This window comes from Leptonychotes weddellii, chromosome 2 (assembly GCF_054177405.1).
Source record: "Leptonychotes weddellii isolate Sample4059 chromosome 2, ASM5417740v2, whole genome shotgun sequence".
Lineage (NCBI taxonomy): Eukaryota > Metazoa > Chordata > Mammalia > Carnivora > Phocidae > Leptonychotes > Leptonychotes weddellii.
Genome location: NC_138370.1, coordinates 15,205,225 through 15,220,036, shown reverse-complemented (window position 1 = coordinate 15,220,036; position 14,812 = coordinate 15,205,225). Strand labels below are relative to the sequence as shown.

General features: G+C 37.2%; 1 pseudogene; it reads left to right on the top strand.

The window, feature by feature from the left end:
• The first annotated feature begins 1,244 nt into the window (after window positions 1-1,244).
• LOC102744368 (large ribosomal subunit protein uL15 pseudogene) lies at window positions 1,245-1,748 on the top strand (annotated as a pseudogene).
• The last annotated feature ends 13,064 nt before the right edge of the window (window positions 1,749-14,812 follow it).

The following is a 14,812-nucleotide window of genomic DNA, read 5'->3' as shown; positions in this document are numbered from 1 at the left end:
TTGTGAAGCACATTTCCACTGAATTTTAAGTAAACATATTTTACAGAAAATTGAAGCCATACATTTTTGATTTGTTTATAGTTAAAATACAATTAACATTCTGCTTCAAGAAGTTTCTTAATAGTTAATTATTATTATATATTTGTTCAAAATATTCCTTTTCTTATGAGTTTATGCTAAAACCACTGAGTGAATGTTTGATAAGTACAGGATAAGTGCATAGTCTCCAAGTTTTTCCCCACAAATTACTTACGAAAGACAAAAGAAAGACAGTGACTTCCCAGTAGAGAAACAGAGCAGACACTACCTAACAAAGTACTCAAAGATAACCTGGCCTTGGAATAAGCCAACATCATGTGCCTTTTGATATAATGCACAGTGGAGGCCCCAAAATCACTATGGTTATATTTCTTCCAAAAATGCACAACCTGAGTCTAATCATAAGGAAACAACAGACAAACCCAATTTGGGAGACATTCTACAAAATAACTGGCCTGTATTCTTCAAAATTGTCAAGGTCGAGAAACACAAAGAAAGGCTAAGAAACTCTTCTCTATTAAAGGAAACGAAAAGGTTATGACAACTGTCATGTAATAAATACACGACCCTGGATTGTATCCTCAACCCAAGGGAGAGAGGAGGTAGTAGCCATAAAGGATATTACTGGGAAAATGGACAGAATTTGAAATAGAGATTACCTCTCAGGTAATAGTTTTATCAAAGTTAAATTTGATAATTGTGCTGTGTTTATGTAAGTAAATGTCTTTGTTCTTAGAAATACTCACTGAAATGTTCAGGAATAAAGGGATATGATGTTTCTAGCTTATTTTCAAATGTAAAGAAGGATGAGAGAAGCAGACGCGGAGACAGATAAAGAGTGACAGAGAATGATAGAGCAAAGATGATAAAATGTAAAGGGTATATGGAAGTCCCTTGTCCTATTCTTACAACTTTTCTGTGAGTTTATAATTATATCAAAATAAAATATTAACCAAAAAATGCCTTCCTCTGAAAAAAACTTCATGTGGCTTAGTGTTACATATCCAAATATAATGGTTGAATGGTCAATTATTCATTGCTTACTTTGAAAAAGTTAGTTTTCAGTTGCCGAATAATTAAAAAACAACAACCCAGTGACCTAAAACTAACAATTTATGATTTTATCTATGATCTTGAGGGCAGACTGAGTTCAGCTGGGAAGCTTTTCTTCTTCACAATGCATAAGATGAAGGTGTTCTTGGCTGCCGACATGCCATCCAGACTGAGGAAGACCTGGAAACTTCGGGGCCACGTGAGCCATGGCCATGGTCGCATGGGCAAGCACCGGAAGCACCCAGGAGGCCGGGGTAATGCTGGTGGCATGCATCACCACAGGATCAACTTGGACAACTATCACCCAGGTTACTTTGGAAAAGTTGGTATGAGACATGACCACTTAAAGAGGAACCAGAGCTTCTCGCAACTGTCAACTTTGATAGACTGTGAACCTTAGTCAGTGAGCAGACACGGGTGAATGCTGCAAAAACAAGACCGGAGCTGCTCCTATCATTGATGTGGTGCGACCGGGCTACTACAAAGTTTTGGGAAAGGGAAAACTCCCAAAACAGCCTGTCATCATGAAGGCCAAATTCTTCAGTAGAAGAGCAGAGGAGAAGATTAAGGGTGTGGGGGGCGCCTGCGTTCTAGTAGCTTGAAGCCACATGGGGGGAGGTTCATTAAATGCTAACAAGTACTTTTCAAAAAAGAAAAAAAAAGACGAAGGTATTTGTTCTGCTGTGTTCAGCTGGAAGCTCAACAGTGGCTGGACCATACATGATGGATGGTCATTTCTTAGGGCTTCTCTTCATTCAGTAGTTTAGCCTGAGCTGCTTTATAATTAATCCAAGAGGGAAAAACAAAAGTTGCCAGTTCTCTCAAAGCCTGGGCTCAGAAGTCTTAGAATGTCTCCTCCACAGTATTCTGTTATTAGAACAAGTCACAATACAGCTCATATTCAAATGGACAGGAAATAGAATCTACTCTTGATGTGAGGAGTGGTCTGTGCTTAAAGGGTTGGTTGGGAAGAATTGTTGGCAGCCATATTGGCAGGCTGTCTACCACAGCGTGCAAATCAACTTATTTAGATGACTTGGAATGTACTTATCTATGAGTATAATTTAGGAATATTGGCATATGAGATACGTGTCAAAAGAATTTTAATTTGAACGGAAGTTAACAGAATTTGTATATGAATTCAGAACCACCGATTATAATTTTGGATTAGACGCAGTCTATTATAAATTATTTTTTCATTATAAAAGTGTCAGTGTTTGATGCATGGTAGAGAAGGATATAATGACTCTAGTTCAGGTTGGTGCCTTGACTTGTTCTGAACTGCAAACTGGCTTATTCATTATTGCTTTTGCCTTATAAGTGTAAATATTGACAAAGGCAAATAACATATTAAGGGGTCCAGACCCACACTCTGAGAACTACTGACCTAAAGAAATATTCACATCTTATGCACAAGTCATACACCAGGGTTCATTGTACTATTTCGGACAATAACAAGACATTGTAAACAATTTAAATATTCTCCAATAGCAAATGGTTAAATAAAATACAGTGTATTCATATTAAGGAATACTGGGCAGCCATTAAAAAGAATGGATAGACCTTTATATACAGAGCAACTCTCTAGAATATAGTGCTACTGGTAAAACATGGTCATATAGTATTCATATCATCCCATTTTTTTAAAATCCAAATGTATCTAGACATATATAGCAAGAGTTTCACAAGGGAAATAAGGTCATACCATGCATGCTGTAAATACTTATTACAAACTTAGGTATACACACATGCACATGCATACAAATGTATAGAAAGAGAGGGAATATACTACATACTTAACAGTAGTGACACATGAAGAAAGAAATAGGGTGGTAGTGATGAGGCTAACTCTTCACTCTGTAGGTTCTTTTTTTTTTTTTTTCAAGATTAATTCATTTACTTTAGAGAGACAGTGCACACAAGCAGAGGGAGGGGTAGAGGGAAAGAGAATCCCAAGAAGACTCTGTGCCCAGCACAGAGCCTGATGCGGGGCTCAATCCCACCACCCCGAGACCATGACCTGAGCCAAAATCAAGAGTTGGATGCTTAACTGACTGAGCTACCCAGGCACTCCTGTACGTTCTCTTTTTATGCATCATAATCATATATTACTTCCATTATTAAAAATTGAAATAAGTAGAAAGTAAATGCTTACAAACTTTTGTACAACCTATGGATTCATATAGTTTACTGGAAAGAAATTTAAGAATGAGTTACTCTCACTGATAGCTCTTTTTCTTTATTCAAGAGTAGAAGATGGAAGAATTAGAATTTTAGTGAAGCTTGCACAGGATACCCTTCATCACTCATGTATATGCCACTCTATCTGTACTTTAGTTTGTTGTTTTGTTTTGTAGTGAATAAAATATTTCTTGTTATTCCTTTCCTTAGATTTTTAAAATTCTTAGGACATGAAAAATGCATTGTATGTCTTGTACTAGAGTTTACTAAAATATGGAGAGAGAGTAAAATATGGAATGAATTTCAGGCTGATCTTGTATAGTGGGTAAAATTCTCCATTGCCTATTTTGACTCAAGCAAGATACTGACAAAGATTGCAGTACATAAAAACCCAAAGATTCAGAAAGTCTATAAATGAAACAACTGTTCAAAGCTATTTTGTGTTATCTGTGAGAAGGCTTCACATATAATAAGAGAATACATAAGATAGAAGATTATAGTTTCTTTTTGTGGGCTACTTGTAAGACTCTATTTGTAATGTTATATCTAATTTCAGGCTATTTATTAACAGATTGCCAAATAAGATTTCACTAAGTTCATTATTCATTTGGCATATATTTATTTTATGCCTATCATGCACCAGACTCTCTCACTGGCGTTTGGGATACAGCAAAAACAAAGTTACTGAACTCATGGAATATACAAAAGTGAACCAACATTCCTGCCCTCATAGAGTTTACATTTCAGAGGGAGATAGACAATAACACAAATATATAAGTAAAATATATATTAGATGGTGATGAGTGATAAAGCAGAAAACAGAATAATTAGATAAGATCTTGCTGAGAAGTTTCCACTGGAGTAAGGACTTGATGAAGGTTATGGGGGTGGGGTAGCCGGTTGGGTGGATATCTGCAAGAGTCTTCCAGGTATAAGGGCGCTGAAGTGGGAACATACTTATACATTCATTGTGGAATAAGGAGGTCATTGTGGACAAAGAGGAGTCTGAGTGTGCAAGAGGAACACAAGAAGATAGTGGAGGGAGGGGAATTTAAAGTGGAGAGATGTTGAGGACATGTTGAGTTTGAGATTCACAGAAGACATTTAAGTGGAGGTGATAAGTAGATAGTATAAATTTGAGGAATTATGTTACCTACAGAAGATATTTAAAGGCCTAAAATGGAGGGCGCCTGGGGGCCTCAGCCTGTTAAGCGTCTTCCTTCTTCTCAGGTCATGATCTCAGAGTCCTGGGATCAAGCCCAGCATCAGACTCCCTGCTGACTCTCCCTCTCCCTCTTTCGTCCCCCCACCCCCTGCTTGGGCTCTCTCTCTGTCTCTCTCAAATAAATAAATAAAATCTTAAAAAAAAATAAATAAAATGAAGGCCTAAAACTGGATGAGATCACCAAAGAGAGTAGACCAAGAAGTGAATGTTCAAGAACTGGTTCCTGGGGGAGGGAACTGAGCACACACACAGCTGATAAAGGACACCTACCCATCACTTAAGACAACTCTTTAGAGGAATTTTCTCTCTCGCTTCAGAAAACTGAAAATATCTTTTAAAGTTCATCATATATATCTCCAAAGAATGAGCAATTCCATTTCTAATTATATTCAGAAGAAATGAGAACATTTTTTTTTTTCCCAAAAGACATAAGAATATTCATAGCAGTATTATTTCTAACAGCCCTAAACCAGAAACTTCCCACATGCCCTTAACAGTAACAGTGGTGTTGGAGGTCAGTAGAGTGTTTACCTTTCGGGTGAGGGTGGATAATGTCTGGAAGGGGGCAAGTGGAATGCAAACCACTTCGGTTCTAGACATTTTTCTGCATCTAATACGACAAAAAAGGATTTGCATTAAAAAAATTGGTGAAAGAATGGTTTTTGCTCTAAGAATACTTATTATTTCTTGTCAGTACATGTCCTAGAATTGACCTTTCCAAAGTTCATTTTTTTAACGTATAGTTAATCCCTGCCTACTTACTACATGCTAGATATTATACTAGGCACTGGCGATACAGAGATAAACAAAAAGATTTAGTTTCTCTCACTTCATGCAGTTTACAGTGTAGTTTATTTACCTGGAGCAAAAGAATATTACTGTCACCATTTCCATATAAGCTTTCACCAGAATTCGTTGATGGAATGCTCTGTGGTCCAATTTTTTGTTTGTTCATTCCTTTTAACTATTTCCTTGATCAGAAAGTCCCTATACTTAGATAAAACTTTGTATGTCAGAATCTCCTACTAGTCTCCAGAGGTTAGTGATGTCAAATTTACTTGTTTCCAAGGTAAGATATTTAAATTTGATCATATCTAAGCTCTTATTGAGACTACATTTCTTCTGAGTTTTTTCCTTAATGAGTGAGTGATCTATGAAAACGCATGCTCTACATTTTCTTCCTTGAAGACTTGTGTGAGACATTATCAGTTCCCCATATTTCTTCTGGAAGGACACAAAAGGGACATCATTATCTACTCCCCTATCTTTAAATATGAGAAGCATGTGTCCAATTAAATCTAGTGCTTCCTCTTCATTGTTCTGTATGAATAATTAACCTTTCTAAGTGCTGACATCAGGAAGGTTTTGAATCCCCCTTTCTTCCAAGGGAAAAATAAAATGAAGAATGGAATTGATGCTTCTTTGGAATGTTCTTTTTAATCATTTTGAAAGATGGTTAATAATAATAAAGTATGAGTGTTAAAATCCAACACGTTGATTCTGAAAAGTATTATTTTATTTATTCCTTGGTGATAATGATTTTATTATTAATGTGGGCTTCTCTAAAGTAATAATGTTCTCTAATGCAATCATTTGGAACAATATGGTCACCAATCTACTTTCATTAGTCACATGGGAACATTATAAATCAATTTATATGATCTTTGCAATTGAAACTTGCTGGAAGCCAGCTGTGTCAATTTCTGTTAATTATCATCCTTTTAAACCTCATTCTTTCTGTAAGTAAGATATGCACTTTAGGACTTTTTTTTTTTTTTTAATAGTTTAAATTGTTCTGCTCATCCTCCTACAGGTCTCTTACAAGGTTTTTGCCCCTCTCGGTTGATTTATAATGTAACCTTGAAACAAGGAGAAGCATTAGTCGCCTACTGTTTTAATAAATGGATTGTCAGCTATTTTACAACTATGGTTATTTCTTTGACTAGAGAAATTTCTAGATAGCAGGTCTTTGAATTCCTAATTATTTTGAAGATTGGCTGGACATTCTTGAGTATATCTGTTGTCTGTGCAAATAAATACTTGCTAGAGAGTAAATGGCTTTGCTCTGTTTTGATTTTGATTTTATCTATTTCAAGTTTGTCATAGACTTACTAGTCAATCTGGTGGGTTGAAACTATCTCACATTTAACCTATTAAAATACTGTTTATCCTCTCTGATTTACTTATTTTGCAACAGAGTTGAACTATCTTAAGAAATCCATAAAATTGTGGAATGCGAATTCTTAGCTTCCCCAGTCAAATTCGAGTAAGTTCACTTTTCACAGTGATTTTTGTTTTTATCCCAACACACACAATGAGTCTCATCTTAAACTAAATGTATCACATAGTTTCTCCTTGCTCTTCGTCCTGCATTTCTAAGAAGCTTCCATGTCCCTTCCTGGTATCACAACCTACCCACTCTTCCAAGCTGGAAACCTAAAGACCATTCTAGACGCTTCTTCCTCCCCTCATTCATCACCATGGCCTGATAATTTCACCTATGTATTACCTTACTCGTCTCTCTCCTCTTTATCCCTACAGTAGCTGCCTTTTCTCAGGCTTTCCATACCTCTTCCAAACAGACCTGACTTCTCAGTCTATTCTTCTCCCCTGCTTCACAGATGCTCACATCCACAGGTCACACGATAGTGTTAGTTATAACATGCAGATCTGAATGTATTGCTCTTCTGAGTAAACTCATTGACTTCTAAGGAACATATTCACCAGTGGGTTCCTTCTAGCTGGTAAAATTGTTAGTGTATTTACCTTTTATTTATGCTTTATACTTGGCTACGTTTCTCGAAAATGATCTCAGTTCTTAAAACAACAGCAATTAAAACCAAACCAAACAAAAAACCCCAAGTGACCTAGAACTCTCCCTTCAATGGCCTAAGTTTCTACATGTGAGAATTTAAAGCTCCTCGGCACGGCAGAAGATCGCTTGAGCCCAAGGTGCCTGTGCACGCCTCCAGTCTATTCTCTTGAAGTTCTTGCCCAGCATTTATTCCTGCCTGTGCAATGCTGTTTCGTGCCTCCGTGCTTTGCTCTTTACTCTTTCCTCTGACTGCACTTCTGTGAAGTGGCCTGTGTAACCTGCTCGAGTTGCCATAACAACATGCCACAGATTGGGTGGCTTAAACAACAGACATTTATTTTCTCACATTCTGTAGGCCTGAAGTCCAAGATCAAGGTGTCGGCAGGTTCGTTTTTTGTTTTTTTTTTTTTCCTGAGGTCTCTCTTGGCTTTTAGATAGCTGCCTTCCCGCTGTGTCCTCACAAGGCCATTCCTCAGTAGGCACGCATCCTTGGTGTCTCTTCTGTGTGTCCAAATTTTCTCTTCTTATAAAGACACCAGCCCATGGGCGCCTGGGTGGCTCAGTCGTTAAGCATCTGCCTTCGGCTCAGGTCATGATCCCAGGGTCCTGGGATCAAGTCCCACATCGGGCTCTCCCTGCTCAGCGGGAAGCCTGCTTCTCCCTCTCCCACTCCCCCTGCTTGTGTTCCTGTTCTCGCTGTCTCTCTCTGTCATATAAATAAATAAAATCTTAAAAAAAAAAAAAAAGACACCAGCCCGATTGAATCAGGGCCCATCCTAACCACCTCATTTTACCTGAACCACATTGTAAAAGCTTTATCTCATATTCTGAGGTACTAGAGGTTCAGGCTTCAACTATGGATTTTGGCAAAGACACATTCAGCTCCATTTTACATGGCATTTTGTGCTCACACAACATGCCATTTTATGCTCACACTGCACCTTTCATTTTCAAAGCACTTTGCAAATGTGAATGTATATCTTTATTATTTAAAACACTCTAAAATAGACACCTATAATTTCCTCCAAAGCCGAGGCCATGGTTTTGGCAATCGTGTCCCTAAGTCATCATTAGTACTAATAAAGCAGTAATAACAATAAAACAGTAATTTATCTTTCTTACCTTTTACTGTATTATCTTAACATGACTCGTTTATCATATGTCAATACCATTAGATTAGAACATACTTTCAGAAATAAAAAGGGTTTTAGAATTATATTCTAGAAATAGAACTCTTTGAATTTGCATCTTGCTATCTTGTCATTCACATGTTGCTAGTTATAGCACTCAGAGTATTTTGTGGGTCTCAGACCCCACTTGTAACGGATGTACCTAGTGGTCTCAAATATTACCCAGGCTAGAGGTCCTCAAAGAGACAGTGAATTTTCCTAAAACCGCAAAACACCTCTTGATGGACCTGAATTACATCTACAGACCAGGCAGAAGGACTATCTTGAAGGTCTCCACTGATGCAGATTAGGACAAGGGGAACACTGAGTCCCACCCCCACTTATTATCTCAGAAAGAAACTAAAAATCAAGAACTTGGTAAAAATTCATAAAATTATGAATACTCTTTGTATGTTATTTTCACTTTATCCAAAAATATCTGACAATAAAGGAGCGCTGACATTTGTAAGGAAAACTTGGGGGGAAACCTAGACTTAGAGGGATGCCATCAATTCTAATTGAGGACACTGTTGTGGCTTTGCCTGGGGAACCAAGGGGAAGCCGTACTACTGTGAGAAAGGTCTCTGAATTGTCTTGTTCCTTTAATAACAGAAAATGTCTGTGGAGGCTGGCTGGTGTAAGGGAGAGAAGGTGAACTGGGCTTGGTAAATACCAGATCTACCCACTTTAAAGCTGCCCTTGGAAAACCTTCGAATGTGTAAGTCACAGGGGTTCAAGTTTTAGAAAACAAATGAAACTCCAAGATGCTGACCTTAAATATTTTCATCTTCAACACACTTTAAAGAAGTATATATGCTCATTAAGGAAAAAAACCTGATAATTTGTATCAGCCACCTATAATGTGCTGTAAGATTAAAAGAATCTTAAGGGGCAGGACCATAGTTTTGACACAGTACACCCACTAGAAGTCATATTTATAATACACAGAATAATATCATCTAACATTCATTTCTTAGGCACTTCAGCTCAGGACTTTTTTGTCTGTTGTCTCATTTAACCTTCACAACATCTCTGATAGGCATTATTCCTATTTTACAGATGACTGGAAGTTCAGAGAAGTTACGTGATTTGCCCAAAGTCACACAGTTTTCTGTGTGATGAAACTGAACTTCCACTCAGTTTGCCTGATTCGGATGTCTGTGTTCTTAACCCTGGCTATCTAATCTCCTGAGTGTTTGATGTGCTTAGTTATTACTTTTGATGCAAGGTCTGTAAAATAGTTAATAAGACCATATGAGTTTGCATAAGTGATTATTAAAGTAACAGCTTTATTGAGATGTAATTCACATACCATAAAATTCATCCTTTCAAAGTATACAGGTATTTTTTAGTGCATTCACAGTTCTACAGTAATCAGATAGAAACACTTTTTATCATACCAAAAATAAGCGGTTAGTGGTCACTGTCTATTCTCTCCGTGTCCTAGACCTTGGCAACCGCTAATCCACTTTCAATTTCTTTGGGTTTGTCTATTCCGAACGTTTCAAGTAAATGGAATCCTACAATATAGGGATTTTTGTGTCTGGCTTCTTTAACTTCTTTAACTTACCATGTCTTAAAGGCTCATCCATGTTGTAACACGTTCCCTTTTATGGCTGACATAACAATCCATTGTATGGATATACCAAATTTTGTTTATCCACTTATCAGTTGGAGGGCATTTGGCTTATTTCCATTTTTTGGCTACTATGAATTATGCCATTATGAGCATTCATACACAAATTTTTGTGTGAACAGAGTTTTACATCTCTCTAGGAGTGAACTTGCTGAGTCATGTAATAATCATGCTTGACATTTTGAGGAACTACTGAAGTGTTTTCCAAAGGGACTGCACCATTTTACATTCCCACCCGAAGTGAATGAAGGTTCAGATTTCTCCACTTTCTGGCCAACACTTCTATTTTTTGTTGTTGGTTTTTACAGCCATTCTAGTGAGTGTGAAGTGGTAGGATTGTGGTTTTGATTTGCATTTCCCTAGTGACTGAGGTTGAGCATCTTTACGTGAGCTTATTGGCCATTTATAGATCTTCTCTGAAGAAATGTCTATTCAAGCCCTATGCTCCTTTTTTAAATTGGATTATTTGTCTTTTGATTGTGTCTGTCACTTTTCTATTTTTACTACTGCTTGGAAATACTTTTAGTTATGTCAAGTCAAGCATTTATTCAAACATCCATTAATCATTTATGGTGTACTATGCCTGTGCTGGAAATAAAAAGTCCAATAAGACATGTCTTATCCCCTGTGGATTATTGCAACAGCTGCCTGTTTTTCTACTCCCCAATCAATCTTTTACCCTGAATCCCAAATGATTTTTCTAAAAAGCAAATTTGATCATATCACTTACTTATTTCCTTCAATGCTTTCTTTACTGACTATAAGAGAAAATTCTAACTTTTAAAGATGGTTTTATAACACCTTCAAAATTTGTTCCTCGCCCATCTCTACAAGATCTTTTGTGTGTCCATCCTATATCCCCGTATGGGATAACTTTAGGGGCCTCCCTATTTAAATACTCCATCTAGACATACTGAGGTTAGTAAGCAAGGAGAATAAGTGGGTCCTCTGTCAGAAACCAAAACCAGGTCTCAGGTGAAAACTAATCACTGGAGCTTTTCCCTTAACTCTGGATCCCAACCAAACAGGTGGATATCTCTTAAACCTGTGACCTGAGAATGCAAGCTGTATGGTGTTTTTCTCTTGCCTCTAATGGGATTTTTAAATGTCCAGCCTCATCTCGTTTTCACTGAAAATGAATAAAGGAAGAGTTGTGCGCTCATGCTTGGGTCAGTGTCAAAACGGAGTATGGCCCTTTTAGGACAGTGGTGGTAGCTGTAGTTATTGTCTTCCCACCCAGGAAGACGTAAACTGCTGGTCAAGAGAAACTTCCTCCCAAGGGGAGACTCTCCATCACCCTTTAGAGAATCTGAGTTTTAGTTTCATTAAAGGCGGCTCTAGTTTCCTTAAATATCTGACCAAATAGATCAGCTCTCTATTGGTCTAGGAAAAAGGAACTCACTACCTACCTCGCTGTTACGACTTACTGAAATTAAATCTAGTATATAAATTTGAAAATATATAAATTCCTTTTGAACTTAGGCATAAACTAATTATATGGTAAGATCTATGTATATACATATGTATGTATATATATATATATTTTTTTTTTTAAAGATTTTATTTATTTATTTGAGAGAGAGAGAGAGAAACAGCATGAGAGGGAGGAGGGTCAGAGGGAGAAGCAGACTCCCTGCCAAGCAGGGAGCCCGATGTGGGACTCGATCCCGGGACTCCGGGATCATGACCTGAGCCGAAGGCAGTCGCTTAACCAACTGAGCCACCCAGGCGCCCCTAGTTCAAGTCATTTTTTTTTTTTTAAAGATTTTATTTATTTATTTGAGAGAGAGAGAATGAGAGACAGAGAGCACGAGAGGGAGGAGGGTCAGAGGGAGAAGCAGACTCCCTGCCAAGCAGGGAGCCCGATGCGGGACTCGATCCCAGGACTCCGGGATCATGACTCGAGCTGAAGGCAGTCGCTTAACCAACTGAGCCACCCAGGTGCCCCATATGTATGTATATATAAACACATGTACACACACAACACTCATTACACAAATGCAGAGTGGAGACTATAAAGTCAAGGAACAAATCTGTTTGTATCTCTTACTGCATAATGAACAAAAACCAAAATTCAAGTGACTTAAAACAGTCATCTTTTCAGCTTTATTGATTTATTGGCAAAGAAAATGTATTTAAAGTGTACACTGTGTTTGATATAAGTATACATTGTTAAAGGACTCCTCCCATCTAGTTAATACATCCATCACCTCACATATAATGTTCTCACCATATGTATACTAAGTTCTACTCTCAGCAGATTTCAACTATATATAATAGTGTTATCAGCTATAGTTACCATGTAAACAACCATTTCATTTTGTTCATCATTTTGTAGGTCAGAAAGTTGGAAATGGACTATCCAGGTAGTTTGCCTACAGTTCAGCTGGTGTCACTTGGGGTGACGGGCTGGCTGATCCTACAAGATGGCCCCTCACTATTGCTTGGCCTTGTTCTCGCTCGCCAGGTCTTATCTTATAGGCCTCAACATGTGGCTTGGATTTTGCCTAGGATGGTGGTATTAGGGTAGTTATAATAGCAGTTAGTTACTAAGAGAGCAGGGCAGTAGCTACCGGGCCTCTTAAAAGCTAGGCCTGACGTTGGCATAGCTATCACAGTACCATTTACATCTAACTCTTATTGATCAAGACATTCACAGACCAGCAGAAATTCAAAGGAGGGGAAATAGACTCCAACTCTCAATGGGAGGAATAGGAAAGAATTTGCAGCCATCTTTAATCTGCCCTAAGTAGAAGATCCATTAGGCATATATACCTGATAAACACAAAGATTTCCACCTCCCCTCCCACACATGGAAATATCAGTACCGGGCTGAAGCCTCAGTAGTTTGCAAATGTTTTGGTTGCCTTAGATAAAGGTGAAGTGGTTATTACATATACTGTATGTGACTTTATTTAATGGTCATGATAATCAGAATTCTTTAAAGTTTTATCCCTTCTTTGATTTGTGCATGTGTATTTTAGGACCAACATTTTGAGCTGCAGGAAGTGTGACCTATGCTTTTATGACACATACCCGAGATCTTAGGAGCATTAAAAAATAGTTTATTAATGCCCAGGGTATCATTCTAGCTTACCTAATACCTTTGATTTACTAAAGTCACAGTTATGTTGGCTTCTTTTATGGACATAACTTTAGCCACATGGTAAAGCAAAGCTTTGTACAGGTGTTTTCACATGTCTGGTCCACTGAAATCTAAGAGACTCAACCCTGGGGTCACAGAGAGAAGCAGCGAAAGACATAATAAAAACCACATGTTAACCATTAATGTTCATTTACCAAATCCTACTTAAACTCTTGCACTCTCAAAGCTAATTTCATCCAATTGCCTTTTAATTATAGTCTCTTGCTCAGAGTTGCAAATATAATGGCTTTTTAATATATCTTGCACTGTTCTGTGTCCAATGTAGGATGTAATCATGCAATTTATTCAGAGCTAGTGCATGAGGTAATTAAAACATAAGCACACACGGATTTCTGCACACGCATATTCCACTGAAAAGAATCTGTCAAATTGCTTTTGTATAAAATTATTTTTTAGATAGAATATGATAGAAATCCCGTGTCTGCTAATTTATGTTGTAGCCAAGGTGAAATAAATCAAATATGACTGGGAGATCTGTATCCATATCAGAGAATGAGGTAAAAGAAACCATTTTAAAGTAGGAATGTCTCAACACACTGTTAATTAATCATAGTCTTGGTAGATAGAATTCTCAATGCAGGTTAGTGCTTCATTATCCAAGATGTTAGGACATGAACAGACCCTCAGTCTCTTGCCCCTTTTGAAGAAAGACAGGGAAAAAAATGAGACTTAAGATAATTATCACTATTAATAAAAATGATCAAGTAATATAACAATTTTTAGTGGTAATTGCTTTTGGAGTTAAGAGTTGATATATGCATGGGCAACAAATATATATTTCTTTCAATGAGCAAATGAACACTTTAGTGAAGTTGTTCACCCTATCTCACAGTAACCAGGAGATTTTATATAAAGAAAATTAGCTGTTTTTAAATTATATATAATTTTAAGAACTTCATAACTAGTTTTTTAAAAAGCATATTAAGCTATATTTTTACATTTATTCATTCTATAATTTATTAAGTGCCAACTAACTATGACCTATGTGTTGGAGATACCAAGAAAGTGATGGGCTTTAAGATTTTCATTTTTCTGTGGAAAGCCATTTCTCTGGTGTTATCTTCTGACTATTAATGTTTGGCCATAAAAAAGAAAAAAAAATGATATGGGTCATGAATCCAAATACCACATGAAAACAGAAAAATATTTGTTCATTTATCAGGATTTGGGGTTTGCAACATGCTGGTACCTGGAGCCGTGAAAATCTAGATGGACTGATTTCCTTTTTCAGTTTTCTCTGGATATGTACTCACACATCTTGTGTTCATTCTTAGAATACAAATGTAGAAAAGTGTATTATTTCCTTTCCAAAACATTATTAAGATTTTAGACAACATATCTGCAATAGCTAATTTCCTTTTCTGTTCCTTTTTCAATTTTTCATCCACATGCCTTCTTCCTTTTACATTCGTAGCAGTTTTAGGGGTGTGCTTTGGGAAACAAAACAGCTAGAAGGCTAGCCAAGGAGCATCCTATTCCCAAATCAGAATTTAACTAAGCCTTGGAATCCAGATACACACTTTCTCAA